The sequence below is a fragment of the Colias croceus genome, chromosome 10, assembly GCF_905220415.1.
Source record: "Colias croceus chromosome 10, ilColCroc2.1".
Taxonomy (NCBI): domain Eukaryota; kingdom Metazoa; phylum Arthropoda; class Insecta; order Lepidoptera; family Pieridae; genus Colias; species Colias croceus.
The window spans coordinates 8,059,349-8,079,589 of record NC_059546.1 but is presented as its reverse complement, the minus strand read 5'-3'; the positions used below and the strand labels follow the sequence as shown (position 1 = coordinate 8,079,589).

General features: G+C 33.1%; 1 protein-coding gene across 2 annotated transcripts in view; it reads left to right on the top strand.

Annotated features, from left to right (window-relative positions):
- The first annotated feature begins 9,668 nt into the window (after positions 1-9,668).
- The window catches only part of LOC123695159 (inactive angiotensin-converting enzyme-related protein-like), a 151,920-nt gene continuing 141,347 nt past the window's right edge, over positions 9,669-20,241 (top strand). For both annotated transcript variants that reach the window (XM_045640906.1, XM_045640905.1), the window contains exon 1: positions 9,669-9,891. The gene's annotated coding sequence lies outside the window, so the exon portion shown is untranslated. The remainder of the gene's footprint in view (positions 9,892-20,241) is intronic.

The following is a 20,241-nucleotide window of genomic DNA, read 5'->3' as shown; positions in this document are numbered from 1 at the left end:
TCAAAATGACAGATACGACCGCGGAGGTGACGGCCGCGCTCGAATTCCAAATTTAAAACTTTTTTCTTTTGTGGCCAGTATCATAAATCCAAAAAGGTTATTGTTTTGAGTATTTACTATTTATATGTTATTTTTTTGTTCAAAAATTATCTTTTTTTATTAAATTACAAATAAAAAATAAATATTAAAAACAGTAGAAAGTAGATTACAAAATCTTGAAACTGTTTAATAGGTAGGTATAGTAAATAATTTGGCGAAAAGATCGAAATTTTAATGCGATTAACAGCTAGTAGTAGTTAGGTACATAAATTATTAAAAAAATAATGTAGGTAGTAGGTACCTACCTATACAGTATACATGCATTAAAAATATATGAATCAAATCAATCTCCTCTTTATTAGATTTATAATTTTCATAATTATTGTGAAATAGGAAAAGAAAATTACAAACACTTCGATTGGTAAATAAATTCGCAAATGAATAAAATGTGAATAGTATCGAACACGCTCTGTTTACCAAACAGGAGTGGGAAAGTTAACTGAACTTCCAAATTATGACCTACTTTTGTGTGGAAATTCAGAACATATTATGTATTGAGAGAATTAGGGAATTCGAATATTTGATTGTTAGTATGAATAAATTTCATTTACCCAAGTTGTACCTAAGTACAAAATATATATTCGTCACTTTTTTGTTTATTAATTTTTATTACAATGAAATGCTGTTGACATTTCTTCCGCATACAAGACAAGTATCAGTATCAAATATTGATTTAATATTTAATTTAATTTTATGTCAGTATTTTACGAAAGGAATGAATAAAAACAGTGTACAAACATACAAATTAAGAAGCTCCCTCGTTTCAGGGAAAAATGGGATTTGGCAACTGGGACTACTATAGGAACGAAAAAAATAAATAAAACTGAGCGCAATAGTGGTCATGATTTTTAAGTATTTGCTGTTTTTATACCGGAGAGCGGAGAGGATATTTTCCTATGCGACATTAGCTGTTGTAAGGCTGTTAAAAATATGTTAAAATGCCGGCGAAAATTTTTGTATACTATAGCCATCCAAGTTTGTCCCACTATAGTGGTATTTTTTTGAGTGGTATTTTCTCAAAAAAAAATAAAATAAAACGAAAACACTATTTTTTTAATAAGTAGTATGATAACAAAAGCATGTCCCAAATTCCGTCTACATCCCCATATCGCATCTCAATATGAGGTTTATCGTGTGGTCATAAATTTCCTTAACATTTCTTTCTAGTTGGACGATTGCCAGTTGTTCTACTTACGCTTATAAGCCTCCTTTGGTCTTGACCACATGAATCAGAAGGAATGGTGCATTAAAACAGTAGGAGTGGTTACACGATTTATTTCTATTACATGTAAGGTGCTGAAGGGAATATTTCTAGAAGAATCTATTGAGGAATTTGAGGAATATATCTTTGCTGAGGTTTTGGAGCGGAAGGTTTTAGTACTCAGTCACATCATAGTTTATGTGGTATCTCGAGAATATGACAGATTTTTTTAATTTTTTTATTATAAAATATAATGTCATTTCATTGCTTACGCAGGATCAAATCAATCAAACAAAGTATTTCAAATTAACACTTGTTCACGAAGAAAAAAAGACAATAATTTATCTTCATTGTTATAGTTGATTTTGATATAAAAAGGAAAAATATGTAGCTAATAATAATTTTATCAAACCAATAGACATCTAAGTGAAGTATTCTAATAAAATGAATGCGAAGGCGTATATTTATTGATCGGGTATCTTGATATTTCGAAATACATAGGTACTTCAATTTTATCTAAATGAACCACCCACATTCAATATATTCACTGAACTAAATAAAATATTTTAACAAAATTAAATATACTTAATACATCAGTCTCTACAATGAATCGAAATATGGTCTAATTGTGTTAATGATGATGATGGCTTTTACCCTTACAGCATCATTTTGTTATAGATAATCTAAAAAGCTTTTTTGTTTTTGTTTGTAGAAAGTTTATTTTATCCTGTCTATAATTTATACAAAACTAGCTTTCCGCCCGCGGCTTCGCCCGCTTTGCCTAATCCATACTAATATTATAAATGCGAAAGTAACTCTGTCTGTCTGTCTGTCTGTTACTCAATCACGCCTAAACTACTGAACCAATTTTCATGAAATTTGGTATGGAGATATTTTGATAACCGAGAAAGGACATAGGCTACTTTTTATCCCGGAAAAATGACGCAATCCCGGAAATCCCACGGGAACGGGAACTATGCGGGTTTTTCTTTGACTGGGCGGGCGAAGCCGCGGGCGGAAACCTAGTAAATTATATACATAAACCCTTCTCTTGAATCGCTCTATCTATTTAAAAAAGCGCATCAAAATCCGTTGTTTTAGAGATTAGGGACAGAGAAAACGACAGTGTTTTATACTATGTAGTGATTGTAAATTATAATTTATATATTTTGTTCGTTGCCACAAAAATGGGTTATAACATGGTTATAACTTATAAATCAATAACATTTAATCCAATTTCTTTATTTATTATTAAGAAAGCGTTGACAATAAATATTAAACAAAAATTATTATAAAACCTACATAAAACCTAGAAACACTTTCAAAGTAAAATTCCACAAAATAAACATAAAACGTAAAATAAGGATGCAGTGGTGACTAAGTAAAATTTTATCAATTTGAAGTTTTATAAAGGTTCCAGAAATTTCCACTACAACGCTGACCAGTGTTTATGATTTTAGAAATATTCGAGAAACTACCAACATTCCTTGCACCCGGAATTCTATTGAATACGCTGTCTTTATAACTTTTATTATGTGTAGAATGTAGGGTGCTGAAATTCTCCCAGAATTAGGACGCACGAATCTTTAAAATTTGTAAGTATTAAAATTGTGTCTAGCATATAGAGGTCTTGATATATGGATAAAATGAGAGATTACTGGAAATACTACTTTTCTGACTTCAAATGGTGGTTAGTGAGTGGGACAAAACGCGTAAAATATGGTAAATATGGATGGACATGAATAGGACCCTATTCCAAAATTGACCTACAGCTGCTAAATTTATACTTATAAGATACTAGTCAAGAAAATCTCTAGACTGGATGGAAATAAGCTTCGAGTAAGTTGTATGAAGTTTGTATAAATGGCTGTTTGTAAGGTTTATTAAAAAAATAAATCGTCCGTGACTTTATCTACAGAGAGAGCATAATGAGCTTAAAGTACTTCAAAGTAGTATTAAGGCATGTCAGAAGGGAATAACTTGAAGATTTTTCATAATTTGGGCCTCCAATTAGAAAAAGTACAGGCGCCGTACTTGTTATCTAATATGTATCTACATATTGAAATGTAATCCGATTTCTATATCATTTTGCCGGAGTTGATATTACTCAAATAATAACGTCTTCCTCGTAAATACAATAATTATTCATAATAATTACTGTCCTTTTGAACCAAATGTAATTCAAAAAGAGCCCTGAAGTCTTCATAAATCTATTTACAACCAAATTAAGGGCAGAATGACAAACAACAGGCATGTAAGTTGATTACTTTTTGTTTAAATATCTTGGTGTATAATCTTCGTCTTTAAAACTGTCGAGAAACTTACCTCATTAAGCAAGAGTTGAGTCTTGGTTGAGCGACGTTTTCAACTATTTCTTCAAAACTAATAAAACAGCAATAAAACTTTATAAAATATAGTGTTTTCCGATAGATATTGGGTATTAGATGTTGCGTAATCTCCATGAACTTACTGAATAAAAAGTGTTACATAAACTATTGTTTCAATTATAATATATTAACTTTGCACTGGAGTTGTATAAATGAAGAATTAAGTAGGTACTAGCGTCTTTTATATTTATATACCTAACATACATATTTGGTCCTTTAAAGAAGAGCGGCAGTCTTTTTCTGTTCTTATTCTGTACCTAAATTGATAGCGATGTCTTCATTGCAATGACATTGAATGACACTGCTCTATCGATATGAACACGTTAATAACATCCACTAAATATATTTTTAACAGAGAACACTAGTCACCTGACGGGAAAATATTATGTGTTTCTAACTCCGGGGAGATCGCGAGTAAGGTATCTAAATAAATCGTAAATAAAAATATAAATGTTAAGGGGAATTTTGCTCAAGTATCACGGAAACGTGTAAAAAACTTGACAATTACTGCGCTGTTCCCTCCCTCTCAGTATTTCCCTAGATTTCAAATTCCTCCTGAATTTAAGTCGAGTTCTCATGAGGGCTCATAAAATTACATCGTTGATGGTACTCGTGAGCCTGCAAGCGATCTAATTTACAAGGAGTACACGATAAAACATCTTACTATAATAATGGAAACGTCTCTTAGGGGAAAATTCTGTCTCGTACAATTAATCAAGGAATGTTGGTGCTCCGAAATTGGAAGTTTAAAAATACCGTCTCCTTAAGGACACGTGTTGGGTTAAATCTTATGAAATATAGCTAAAGTTCATGACTGCATAAAATAATAAGTTTTGTGGTGATCTTAGATTCTCCAGAAAGAGAAGGTAAGATTCTGTTACACCATCCTAAATTTAAACCGCGGAATCGTAAGGTCTCATTTCTAATATGGATTATATCTTCGAAAAAGGAGAATGCCCATTTTTGGTACTGGTTTTTCTCATGCATCAAAACAACAATACTATTAAAAAAATCTCTTCAATTTAGAGGCCTTCTTAACATCGGAAAATATATTTTGAACAGGGAATGTTTTGTAAAATCTAATAAGACATGTAATTGTTTAGATCCGTTATGTCTGTTTAGTGTCCATTACCGTTTACATTTTTGGTACAGGTTTTTCTCATGCATCAAGATAAAAATATCTACTATTAAAAAAAATCTCGGCAATTTAGAGGCCTTCTTACTATCGGAAAATATATTTTGATCAGGGAATGTTTTGTAAAGTCTAATAAGACATGTAATTGTTTAGATCCGTTGCCATAGATTTAGTATCCATTACCGGTTACCACGGTAACCAAGCGGTAACTATTATGACATTTATTATGGTAAATAGCTAAATGTATTAATATCGATTATTGTTTTCATTGAATTACAAAAAAATCAATTAACATAAAATCACTCTGTAAGGTATTGTTTATACACTGTAGGTTGTTTTAACATATATAGTGAAGTAAAATAATATAAATATATATAAAAAATATTATTATGACATAGCTTGGTAGGTAACCAGTTATTTCTTATTTGTTTCTTTCTTCGAATATGTAGTGAAAAAATGATTCAAACAACAACAACAATATGTAAACCGAATAAAAACTCTATTGGCATTTTTTAAATATAATATATTTAGGTTTTCTTGAAATCCGTCCCGAAAGATTTCTGGTGCCTACCTACACTAGCCGATGAACAGATAGACTTTGTCTGAAAGCATAAGCTCTACGTATAGATTAAATATGTTAAACGAAAAATAACCTTCAGACGATAAAATACTACCTAAATCACACATAAACCTAACTAAATCGGGTTTATTTAAGTTTTGAGGTTAATTCACATTTTTCTCAATATCTTGAAAACCCCTGTTTTTATCACAAAAAAATCAATTGGTAAAAATCTTTTGAATATCGAAGAACCCTCCAAAACCACTCTGGCATTGATGCAACACTATACTGTGGTCCATACTTTCATGGGCATTCTCCTTTGCATTGTAATACGAAAAGTACCTACACCTACAATACCACCCCCCACTGCGTCTTTAAATTAAATCTTTTTCCCTCGCTTTTATGATAAAATATCTAAGGTTCAAGCATTCATTAAATTTTGTAAATCTATAAACATAACAAATTATTACCTTTCATTACTGGTTCTATTTTATGGTGGTGTCAGGTTTTGTTAATGAGCATAAATCTGCAAAAATTCTTATCCGCTAAAATAATATTAAACCCCCATAAAGTAGAAAATCTTGCGCCTGTTTTTAATTTGAGTTGGTTTAGACCGTTTTCTTTCTACCAAATTAAATAGACATTCAAATACCTTGAAACTAGAGTTTACTATGTACATATTATGTGCCTACAGCAATTTCATGGATATAAATAAAGTAACAATTGCTTTAAAATATAAATTTATCGCGTATAAATACTATTTTTCATTCCTTATAAAATAAAGTGTGCAAATTGCTTGTACAACTTATTAACCACGCCAAGGGTCTTAAAACACGATCACGTGAATTTATGTAACTAGGTGAATTCATATGAAATTCAGGCTTATTTGCTTGCTAGAACATTGCTAATTGCTTATTGGATGTGGGAGTTAGGGACTAATTACTTAAAATAAATATACTAGTATGAAGGAATTTTGTGGAATCTGAGATATTAATTAATTAGTGAGGCTTACAGTTGGGCTCTATAAACTTTGTAGTGAATGTTGTTGAGGTCTAAGGATAAGACTTGGTAATGAATTTTAGGGTTTTATGTTTCTATACGCATATAAATATACGGGTTTAATTAAAAAAGCAAGAACTTGTTAATTTGATTTATATGTTATAATGTTTACTCGACACTTGTTTTTTACTATCATTACTATCGAGAAATAGAAAGCTTTGATGATACAGATAAAATATAATCTAGATCTAGGACAAGAATTAGTTTCATTCAGTGCCGTCTTTAGGATCAACGAGGCTATGGGCCAAGGTACTGGCTGGGGCCTATGTAAGGGATGGAAAATCCTTAAATTTTAACTTTATCATTTTTCAGTTTACAATAACGCAATAGGCTAAATCGTAACCCCGTCTCTTAACACCCCACATATGAGAGTTCAATAAATAAATTTTTTGAATCTAAAAAACTAATACCCCACCAATTCTAATTTAAATAAAATTGAATGAAAACCATATATTATAATCTATACAAAGAACAATACTTATATTTATTCATATACAAATATAACAAACAAATTTTCTAAATCTTGTTTCTATTTTACCAAGTGTGTGATTTGATATTTTTCTTATTATGTTATAAAATTTGTTGTTGTATATCGAAAATTTTCAGAATTGTGGGGCCCCTGCCTACCTCGGGGCCTCGGGCCAGGGCCCTGCGGGCCCTGCCTTAAAGACGGCACTGGTTTCATTATATTCTTATGGCCGTTCCGAACGGCCAGGCTCGGCTGGACTAAATAAATAGGAGAAATACCTACTGATTACTGAGAAGAAAATTGATTTTATTGAAGTGAATATTCTTTAGGCGCGTTGAGAGTAAAATTTCAAGGTCGCGTTTCTGCAATACCGTCACTTCATGGAGTAAGGCGACGATTTTAGTATTTTTTAATCTTGCCAAAGGAGTTCCACGTCTGACACGCTCGCTCGGCAAATACGCTCTTATTCTTTGTTACAACATCAAAGAGTTAAACAGGTTATATTTTCCCGGTTACGGCATTATTAATAACTAGGTACGCAGTTGAAGTAAAATAATTTTAACAAAGGCACAAATTGCGCTTACTCGATTACTGTGGCTTGTACCGATTAAAATCTTTGTATTACATGCAATTATAACGAACTTACTATCGTTATTGTATTAATTATATCGATTATGCCGTAATTCGAGTCTCGTGTACATTTTAGTCGAGTACATTCTCTTATATGGTTTTAATTAACATTGCCTGTGTAACACTATGACTTGGTATAAGCGAAAATGAAGAGAAAGATTCTCCTGTAGCATAATAATAAAATTTACGACATTGTTTGGAATAAAAAACTATAATAATTGTACTTAGATATTATTAATCGGGCGATGATTATTATATCGCAATTTTTATATCATATCGTTCAATCCTGCAAAAGTCTGGGAGGTACCTACATAATACATAGTACCTATGCTAATTGATAATCGAAAGCAGTGGTGGCTCAGTGGTGAGACCTCGGACTTCGAATCGATAAGTCCGGGGTTCGAGACCAGGCGAGCGCGCAGGAAATAAATTGATTTTTCAATTTATCTGCGCATGTTGTTACATCACCACTGCTAGAACGGTGAAGGAAAACATCGTGAGGAAACCGACATGTCGAAGAATTAAAAAAAGTTCGACGACATGTGTCATCCGCCAACCCGCACTTGGCCAGCGTGGTGGATTATGGCCTGTACCCTCATAGGAGGCCCGTGTCCCAGCAGTGGGAACGTATATGGGCTGATGATGATGATGATGATGATGATGCTAATTGAAAAAAATAATCGTTGCCTTACTTCATGACGTGACGGTATTGCCATGACGCGACCTTGAAATTTTACTCTCAACGAATATACCTATAACGACCTCAACGAACTCAACGACCTACTTATAAAACAGTCAATATAATTAATGATTTTTTTTTTGTGTATAAAAGACCAAGAAAGAGAGCATCTTCAAGCATTAAACTTTGTATCGGGAACCACAATAACACTTTACGTTTCCGCGAGCAAAGCCACGCGAGGGAAGCTAGTGTGTCCATAAATAATAAACCCATTAAGCTTATTCCAGGATCCAATAACTGTGGAGTATTGACCGTGTAAAGTCAATTATATATGCCCATAAAGCATTAGGAGCTAAGCTAAGGTTTGCTATGAACTCAAATTACCTAGATAAATTTCTATGAAGGAACATTTTGTGAGGTCATCGCGTATTTAGAAATAAACCAGTGTTTGCGAGGCTGAAGGATGGAAAACTATAATATACATGGTGTGGCGTAATTAATGAATAAAATAATAATTAATAATGCTCTCTTCCCTCGTTCAGGATTTAGGTAATTATTTAGAGTAGGTATTAGGTATTTATATTTTATATGTATTAAGTATCATATTTTACTACACGCTCAATAATGTTTCGTTATGCACTATTTCAAAATTTCCATTGTTTTCCACTTTTTTCAATACTCACAATGAATTCAATGCTGTGGATATATTTATAGGCATACAAAGAAAATACCATACCTACTACTACGGAAACATAATGCAGGCAATAGACATACCTTGTTACTTTTATCCTGTCATAGTATTTTATTTGATAAGTACATGTACATATATTATTAACATTTCAAAATATACAAGCACTTCTCTTTACTATGGTATTTATAAGTTACCTACATCACTGTCAAATATCAAAATTTGTTCAATAGTTTTCTCGTGAAAGCGTAACCAACATTACTAGATAGGTACATATTATAATTTATAAGGTCCTACAGAGATGATAGAACAAACCAATGTGATAGGTAGTCTTTTTACGATAATCGATAATAAATAACAAGTAGGATTCAGCTATCTTGTCTTTAGCGATAATCCGATAAACGTTGTTGTGTATTTTTTTACTTAGAAACTTTATGTTTGTTTATCAAAATTGTTATCTAGTAGGTATTCGTATTATGTACCTTATTTAGGATTATCTGTAATATTTCCGTCGAGTGGAAACAGATTTTAAAAACACTATCATTAAATAATTCCAATAGATAAGTAGATACGAATCATATAAGTTTAGAATTATTTAGATAAATATTATACCTAGTAGATAAGAAAAAAATATTTTACGGTTACGATTTACCATTCATTCGTTCAGTAATCGAATGAAGATTGAATTTTACTTTCTTGATTCTTGAATCTTGGATTGGAGCGATCTGCGATCGCCGATCAGCGAGTCAGTCAGCGAGCGACCTTCGTGCGATGAGGTTGTATGTTGTGCGTAGTGCGCGCGTCAACGATATCGCGAAATAAACAAAACTTTTTTTGTGTTTGTGATGTGAATTAGTGCAAAATGACGATAATCTGTGCTACTTTCTAGTGTGATATAAACATACTGCGTGTTTTTATTTTGTGTTTACAAAGTTTTGTTGGTTTTACATCATCACTGGATTTTCAAGTCACCGGCATTTTAACTGTAAGTACCTATGTACATTGTACATACTTCATTATGGATGATTTTTTCGGTTCCAAAGGTCGGCATTGATGATTTTAATTTTAAATGTGCCATTCGTATTCATTATCACATCAATAATAAGAAATAGGTCTTGTATCAGTGAATGGATTGCTTATCGTATTTATAACACTATATTTTGTTTATCTTAACCGGAATAAACCATTTCTAATTAATATACATAGGTACTTACCCAATATTAATTACCTACTCAGTAACAACCGATTGTAGTTTTAATTTGTAATTACCCCCAACCAACTGGCAACATATTTTGATAGTGAAGCACTTTTAGACCAACCAAATATTTATTTCGTAGGTAGGTAGGTATGTTCGGTCGGATACTAGGTATTAAAATCGTAGTCGGCGTGCTGTAGAAAATATTACAACCATTCAGTAATTACCCATAGTATACCTAGTTATAGATTTACATACATATTATGTATCTGTAAATACCTAGGGTCATTGCGCCTGTTCGCGTCCACCTGCCTATTCGCGTCCATTTTGCGGATATCTTTTAGAAAATTCACAAAAATAAGTATACTTTATGTAAAATTGTAATAAGAAAAATTTCCGATAATACCTCAATGTAAAAGAGACATGCACACATATTCAAAATATGCCTGCGCACCGCCTATCCTATTTAAAAAAAATATTTAATTTTGGCTATTAGACGAGAGAGTTAAAACGCGCGGGATTTTGAAAAAAAAATAGTGCGCAGCGTCGCGTTTGGCGGTAAGTATCTTATTGTTAAATGTGAATTTTTGAATATGGAACTGTTTCTTTACTTTGCTAACAAAACATGGAATAGTATGGATTATAAATCAGCTTATTTCTTTTACAATTAATAGCTAAAATAAGGTGGACGCGAATTACTACACCGAATTTATACAACTTCCATTTTGCGTCCACGGTGGGCGCAAACTATACCTATAGTGCATAACAATAGAACATATTGCGTCCACATTGTTTTTCATTACGTAGCAATGAATTGTTTGTTAAAATATGTAATTTAAAATAGATTGTAAATTTTTGACTAAGACCACACAAGTTGATAATTTAAATTTTCATTCAAATTAGCAAATTTTTATGCTATTTCTTCATTTTAAAATGGGTATTCTAAGAATGAGACTAGTATCTTTGAGAATGAGAGTCAATAAGTCTGTGGTTAAGAAAATAATATAAACAAAAAAGGAATTTAATTCATTACAAACTAAAAAATAGGGTAGGTAGGTAATCTTAATAGAACTGATTATTATTTATTTACATAATGTAACGTTGTTCTTTGTTAATTTTTAGTTCTATTAATGATGAGAAGATAAATATAAATAAGTTTTTCAGTTTCCTTACAGTGAATTAAAAAACCGGAATCCTTGTAGGATCACTTTGATATCCGTCCGTCTGTATGTCCGTCTGCTGGTCTGTCTTTCTGTCAAGACCCTTTTTCTCAGTAACGCGTTCAGGTATAAAGCTGAAATTTTTATTGAATACTCAAGTCTACAGTCCCTTGAAGCAGTGAAAAAATCAAACTTATAAGCCAAAGAATTCAAAAGATAAAGCCGTTTATGATGCAAATTTTCGCAAATTTCGACATTCGCAAGGGAATCAAAACCTACAGGGTACTTTACGTGAACACATACACTTGAAGTTTGGTACGAAGCAACGTCTTATAGCACGAATAAGGGAAATATTGAAAAAATAATTATTTACAGTTAAAACATATGAAAAAAAAAAAAAAACAGGTTAATACGGAACCCTCGTGGCCGGTTTTTATTAAATAACTATATTCGTAAATAAATAATTTATTAAAATCTAATTTTTATTTGCATTTATCTGATAAAATATCACCCAATACACTCTTAATTCTTTTTCTAAGCTGGTGGATGCGAACTGGTCCACGGGTGGACGCAAACTGGAATTTTTGGACGCGAACTGGGTAAAACGCCTAATTCTGCTATTTGTCTAGATAAATAAAAACCACATGATATTTCCAACACAATTGAAAGTAAATCTTATAATAGACTATGTAATGAACATGTTACATAAATTTTGCGCTGAAATTTGTTCTGGAACATTTTTATCTTCTCCTTCAAACTTTCCAACTGCACTAAGTGGACGCGAACTGGCGCAATGACCCTATATGATTACACTATTATAATGCATCAGAAACCATCGGCTTCCCAATTCTCTACAGCTTGATAATATGCCCGGAATAAAGGACTGAAATCAATAAATTTTAAGAACTTACCACTTCCAGAAAAAACTTTTTTATTAGACTATTACCATACTATTACCTAGTTACTAAAAATATTAAATTTGTACCTAGGAACCTAATGAAAAGAAAATACCTAATTAGGCACGTACCGTTTTTTGCAGTATCTACGACAACAAACATGATACAATCAAAGAATTTGAATTGAATAAACTTCACCGGTAGGTAAGTAGGTAGGTATTAAGTGTATAAATTCGTAATATATCTTGTATTCAATTGCTTTTGAAATTTAATCATAGGTATTAAGGTAATGGGCATTGTAAGTAAGTCTAGTTGAGGAAGGTTACGGATTGCGGTTGCTACCTATCTAATTTCAAACAGCATTAGACTCAGGCTATTTGGTTCTCTACAGTTCTCAGAATATTTTAAGGAATCATCTACAAAATGATTCATTCATCATCTACAATTTCATACCTATTCAGTTGCTTTTATATTTTCATAGTACCTACTGTAAATCGTATTGGTGAAACTCGTCTATTTTTAGGGACTTCGACCTTCAACACTTGACATGTAAAATTGAAGTCATTAGTGATCAGAGAAACGTCCGCGTCGATCTACAAAGGCCCATAATATTTTGTACTTTTTGCCTTCCCTTTTCGTCATTAGTAATTTATTCATAAATCATAATCCTATTACAATTGACATATAATAACTAGGTATTATGAGTTTCAATCATTTTATCGATTTATTCGGATAAGTTAGAGAATGAAATTTTAATGAATACTATTGATTTAATTATCATAAAAGCAAATTATGACAATGTTGTTTAGCTGTAATCGGATAAAGCCTAACCACAAAACGTCACCGCAAAATAAATAGTTATTTAACGCTAACTAGGTATGCAATTATTACATACTACATATTTTAGTATTGACATTTGATTTGATAGTGTATGAAAGGGTGTATTATCTAATTGTGGACAAGTATAATTTATTCATAAATTAATAGAGAGTAATGATACATTTATTGAGATACATTTATTAAGTAATATTGGGTACCTATCAAATTCGTTATCAAAATATTATTTTGTAGGTACCTAGGTAGGTATATTGAGATTTGAGTCCGCGACTGTTTTTCATTTGAGCTTGATATATTTTTATTTTTATTTATCACAGGAGACAGGAGTATTGGATATCGTAACTAAGTTATCGCAGAAGATGCCAGCAGAAACCAGATATGGTTTGTCAGCAAAAATCCGCGAAGTCAAAACTCAAAAAATCTGAATTCAGAACCCGGGAAATTTGATGCCTGTTTTAATATTTTTCTAGTTCTATCGTTGGAATGGAATTTCTGTCATTCTTGCTGGGTCAGCTTGCTAACAGGTTAGGAGAGATGTAATTAAAACTGCATTTTGTTTGGTTCTGGCACTTTATTATAGACTATAAAAATATCTCACTTGACTTTTCTCTATGGAGATAGTCCAGGGAGATATTATTATAAGATACCGCATGTTTTATTTCCGTAATAACCCATTTCGGATAAAAATTAAATTCGACTTCGGCGTGCGATATGAAAAAGTTTTACGAGGGCCATAAAGAAAACATTTCTAAGGCTTAGGCCGACAAATCACCGCTAAATTGTTGCGAAACCAGATTGAAACGCCTAGTATTAAACCTAAAATTGTGATTAGTTACGTGGTACGTACTTTAATGGTACTTTTTGTTTATACTTGAGGGAATTGAAACATTTTGAACTATGATTTTGACGCTTACAAGAAATGTTTCAAATTACACCCACTAAATCATGCGGCTTTTTTATAAACTAAAGCAATAGGCATGTATTCTTCTCTAATTTTTTTTAAATGTTTGAAATAATGGCTTGTTTGTTATTATGAAAAGCTATGTAATGTTAAGCAACAGATGTAGGATTCGTTTGTAAAATGACTCTTATGAAAAAACTCGCTTTAATCAGTACGATAAACAATAATTAATATTTGTGTACAAGTTTAACATGTAGAAACTAAAGTATTTAGCAAGAAACTTACTCAAATATAATATAGTCCTACCTATACAAGTAATGTTTATGCGTAAATAGGATTTAACCCAAAATTAATTAACGCACTGTTTGAGTTAAACTTGGTTTTAATGATATAAACAGCTCCATGATTCTTATTAAACGTGATTAAGGACGGAGAGGTTAAATATCAAAATTCAAGGAGGCAAGGGATAAATTATATTTAATTAATTTTAGCTTGTGTTTTCAAAGTGCAGATTTTGAGAATAAGTTTCAAGAGTAATTATATTTAGACACTAGCTTTGCGTCTGCGGCTACGCCCGCGTTTTCAAAGAAAAACCCGCATAGTTCCCGTTCCCGTGGGATTTCCTGGATAAAACCTAGCCTATATTACTCGTGGATAATGTAGCTTTCGAATGGTGAAAGAATTTTTAAAATCGGTCCAGTAGTTTATGACCCTATTCATTACAATCAAACAAACAAACATACGACGTTTTCCTCTTTATAATATTAGTGTAGATAAATTAATGAGCAATTGGAATTTTATACCTAAATGTAGTATACGTACTCATTTATTTTTAAATTGCATTAAAATAACATTACATATTTTGGTAAATTCGCATTTCGCATGTAACCTATTTGTTACGAGTTGCTACGATGCTGATATATCTATTAATAATTAATTTACGCAAGTAACTATGAACTTCTTTATACTATGTATATGAACGGATGTGAAGATATGCTTTTGTTTTTTTCATTTTAATATCAATAAACATTCCGAATCGGTGGTAAACAAGTTTAAATGAAAAATTTTTCGATAAATGCTCGCTTTTCGTTTAGTTTGTTGTTAAAAACTGTCGCAACTTATTTTTTTCTGGAATGTTCTTATTTCAATTAGTGCCTTTCTTATTGTCTTTCTAGCAATTACATTTCAATTTAGAGAGAGAATTTATTACTTTCCTTCCAGCTATACCTAAATGTATTTTAATTTAACGTAGCTCGACACCTGAAGGACAACGATAAATATTTTTACTAATTGTTCAATTTTACACTTAAGCTAAGATACTTTTACTGACAAATAAATATTAAATTTATTTAATACTTGTAAAATGCCGCGTCTCTGTCTCGTTTTATTTTTATGGAAACTTCTGTTTGAAAATGAATTTACCTAATTTGTTGTTAAAAACGATGTCACGTAGGTATAGGTAGGTAATGTTTATTTTTAGATGTAATAAACTAATCATATCATCATCATCAGCCCATATACGTTCCCACTGCTGGGACACGGGCCTCCTATGAGGGTACAGGCCATAATCCACCACGCTGGCCAAGTGCGTGTTGGCGGATGACACATGTCGTCGAACTTTTTAATTCTTCGACATGTCGGTTTCCTCACGATGTTTTCCTTCACCGTTCGAGCAGTGGTGATGTTACAACATGCGCAGATAAATTGAAAAATCAATTTATTTCCTGCGCGCTCGCCTGGTCTCGAGTTCATATCAACTAATCATATTATGAACAATGTTAATACATTATAACATAACCTTTATTAAGGAAAGAGTTTTACAGTAAGTAGGTACTTAAATTTAAAGTAAGTACTTAGATAATAAAGCAACATTGTGATTTGTGATATAATTACTACCGCTATATTTTTTGTATTTGGTTTTACACATTTTTCAATCTGTAATCTGGAAAATAACAACAAACATTACAATCAAAAGTATGTTTCCATTTACAAACGAAAACCAAGTCTCAATGAAGTTATTTCGCTAACGATCGTCTAGTTAACAACTAGATAATTCCAAGTTCGACCTTGGTTAAGAAACCCGCGTGATAACGTGATTACGATATTGGATTCCAAATAATTAAGAAATAGGTGCCTTGACTTCACTAACCAATATTAAAATACGCAGCGTATATTATGTGGTAATGTCATATGTGTCGTATTATTTTCAATTTTTTATGGTTATAGATTCTTCGAATTTTAATTTTAGGTATGTTAATAGCGAAGGTATTTTTAATGTTTTTTTTAGTATAAGTAATGTTATATGAGATCGGTTTATATTTATTTTACAAGATTTTTACGTTACTTTCTATTACTTACGAGTAATTTAAACTATTTCTTGGAATATTGATGTTAATGCGCATTGACTACTATAACAAAGTAGATTAAATAAACAAAAACGTTAATTATGTTTAAAGTATTGATTTAAATGCTGTTGTATCGTTTGAAAATTAATTTTGCGAATTTTATTACATTTTGTGTAAACATTTCAAGGGATAATTTAAATAGGTATTGTTTTCGTTAATATTGCATCGACATTGTTTACACAACACAAAACGTGTTGAATTAATTCTAGTTTTGACATTTTTTGGGATTAGTTGTTTCTTTCAGCTGTTGTTGACTTTCAGCTGTCAGTAAGTCAGAGACAGTTTACAGATAAAAAGTAGCTTTGTATCTACATATTATTTTTTTGGCTTAATAAATAATTCAACGCTAAATAAAGCATAAAGAAAGTGTAGGTAAATTTAAATGAACTTTTTGGTTGTTAGGTATGCGTAAAAGTTTAAATGTTATCATGTATTTTGAATGGATTTTATTACACGCTTTTTTTTAACTAGCTACGTCGTTTCGGATCATCATTATTTTGTTCGTAACTTTTTTGTAGACAATTTCAATGTTTAATAGGTATTTATTTCAATATTGCTATTCGGTGGAGAGACAAATCCAACAAATCAAACATCATTGACATTTTTTTTTCGGAGTTATAAATATTGTAGAAAAAACAATTTTGTTTTTATTGAGATTTAAATTTCAAAGTCCATCCTTGAGTAAAACTAATAAAAATTACAGAACTTGGTATTTGATGATAAGGGATGCATCATGCGATGGAAAAGATTAGTTCGATTTTCATTTTAATATGTATTTTTAAAATTAATGATAAATTCAATAAAATGATGAGCGTAAGTAAAACAATAAATTAAATACCTAATTTGTGATAACATCGAACACGGAATTAAATTATCTAAATAACGTACTTAAGTAGATAATTTCTTTTTGAAGGGCGAAATGCCATAATATATTCCGAACACATATCGCTGGTGAATCGTTCTCTCTAACTTTATAGGAAGCTATGTTTCATTTCATCATTCTCAACAAAATAGAGACAATAATACTAAAGATCAAATATAATACTGTATCTGTATTAATAGGTATTTTTATATTTAATATCTATATGCCTAAATAATTTAAACTCGTTCCTAAGAGTTAAATAACGGGCTAACTGAAATAATGTGCAATGAATAGTTAATTCAAATGTTTTATTATGTTCTACCAGTTCCTATGATTGTGATTGGAAAGGACAACTTTGTTTCAAATTCGGTTCAAAATCTTATCTCCGTCAAGCTGACGTGTAACTTAGCACTCAACTATGAACTAAAGGGTTAATCCCCTGAGTCTATCAATAACCAGGTATCTGACAGGTCACTGATATATCTCACGGTAGTTTAACTTCGACAGAACCCGGTTCCGTCAGCGGGGATTTGAAAATACTGTTGATGTGTGAGATTTTTAATATTATTAACTAATGATATTATGTTATGGTCACAAGTAAAATATATTTAACAAGGCATAATACTGCGGCGCAAGCTGTAAATAAGGTCTAGGTATTTTTTTTTATTTTTTTTATTCAAAGACTGTTCAGGCATTTGACCGCGATCTCGCCTGATGTTAAGCGCAGATGCGGTCCACTCGGTTAGCATGCCTGATCAGAGAGGTATAGCCTATTCACTTTTTTCTTAAATAAATCCAAATTGTACTCATTGGGAAACACAGTAGGAGGAAGGGAATTCCACTCCTTCGCAGTTCTGATCAGAAAAGTGTTCTGATAACGCTTGGTGCGCACTCGAGGGATTTCAACCATGAAGGGGTGGAAACCGGCCGTTCGTCGCGAAGTTCTAAAGTGGAAAGGAGAAGGCGGTACAAGGCTGTGCAACTCGGATCCGCATTCGCCGAAGTGAAGCCTATAGAAGACCGATAGGCAAGCTATTTTTCTTCGATGCTCAAGAGTAAGGAGCTTCTTCTTTAGCAAACTTGGATCTCCTATAAGTTTTATCGCGCGCTTTTCCATCGAATCTAGGGCCCCTAGATGAGTTTTGGCAGCACCAGCCCATATATGACTGCAGTACTCGACACACGACCGCACTTGAGCTTGGTATAATCTGAGAAGTTGGTCTGGTGTGAAATATCGTCTTACTTTAGCCAAAATGCCGAGCTTTTTTGCAGCCAATTGCGCTTTTGATTCGATGAACTGCTTGAAGTTGAGGTCCGATGATACTGTGACACCAAGCAACTGCAGACTGTTGGACACTTCAATCGGCACACCGCGAAAAGTTGGAGTAAGATGGAGTGAACTCTTTTTCGCTGTAAATAAGCAAGCTTGTGTTTTGGACGCATTGAATTTTACTAGGTTAGCATCACCCCACTCTGATATAACCTGTAATGTGTTGTTTAAGCGCTGAATCATCGCACTTCTTTCAGACGTTATCGAATCCTTAGTCGCTGCTGCACTAGATAGGTATCTTTCAACAACGGTACTGTCGTCAGCGTACCCAAAAATGTTAGGCCCAAGCATATCATTAATATGCAGTAAGAAAAGCGTTGCAGAAAGAACAGACCCCTGAGGAACACCCGCGTTTATATCCAGGGGATCAGACATGCATCCGTCGATAACCACTTGGATGTATCGCTCACTCAGGAAGTCGGCTATCCAAGTGCAGAGGGCAGGGGGTATTCCGTATGAAGGAAGCTTACTTAAGAGGCCAGCGTGCCAGACTTTATCGAAAGCCTTCGATATATCAAGGGAGACAGCAAGTGCCTCCCCGTCATTTTCGATGGCTTCTCCCCAAATATGTGTAGCGTGAACCAAGAGGTCGCCAGTCGACCTGTTCCTTCGAAAGCCGTATTGCCGGTCATTAAGAACGTCATTGATCTCAAGGTACGCGAGGAGCCGATAATTCAATACACGCTCCATAATCTTGCAGAGTATGGAAGTTATTGATATCGGTCGATAGTTTGTGGGGTCTGCACGGCTGCCTTTTTTAGGCACAGGTTGCACGTTTGCAAGCTTCCAGGACTTAGGAACTTTTCCTGATTCAAGAGACAGCCGAAATAAGCGCGTTAAAATAGGAGATAATTCAGGTGCGCACGCCCTTAGGACCACTGCTGGAATACCATCCGGTCCACTTGCTTTGTTCACGTCAAGGCCACGCATAACATTCAAAACATCCTTTTGCCTAATTCGTATAGCAGGCATATCTGAGCCACAGTGAGGAATTGAGGGAGGTGTCATATTCGAGGAATCAAGACGTGAATTATCAGCAAAGAGCGTAGCAAATGTGTCAGCTTTCTCTTTAGCAGTATGAGCAAGTGATCCATCTGGTCTCAACAGTGGTGGGAGTGAGGAACGGGAAAAGTTTGACTCAACTACTTTCGCAAGCGACCAAAAAGCCTTACTACCAGCAGGATAAGATGAGAGTTTGTTTCCAATACGGCGAATGTGTTGAAACCTTGCCTTTCTGAGTGATTTTTTGCATGACTTGGCGGCTTTGTTAAATGCTTTATTTTTTTCACCTAAATCTGAGGCTTCATGAATTCGCGCATCGACCCAGGCACGATATGCAGTTTGCTTACTCTTTTCAGCTGCGGCACATTCAGCATTGAACCAGGGTCGAGCTTTGGCATCGATGTTAACGTCATAAAAGGGGATGAAAAACTCCATACCTTGACGAATAACATCAGTGACACTATTTGCACAGTTTGAGGGATCATTGGAAGTAAAACAAACCTGCCGCCAAGGATAGGAGGAGAAAAAGTTACGCATTTCATCCCAGTCCGCTAATTTGTATCTCCAAACTCGTCTCTTACCCTTAGTTGTGAAGTCTGGAGGAGAGTAAGATGAGACAGTTTTTACCACACAGTGGTCGGAGGTACCGAGCGGAGCGGAAACCTCTACCGTATAGCGGTCTGGGTCAGTAGTAAGTAACAGATCCAAGCAGTTAGCTGTATGGCCTACAATGTCCGGTATACGAGT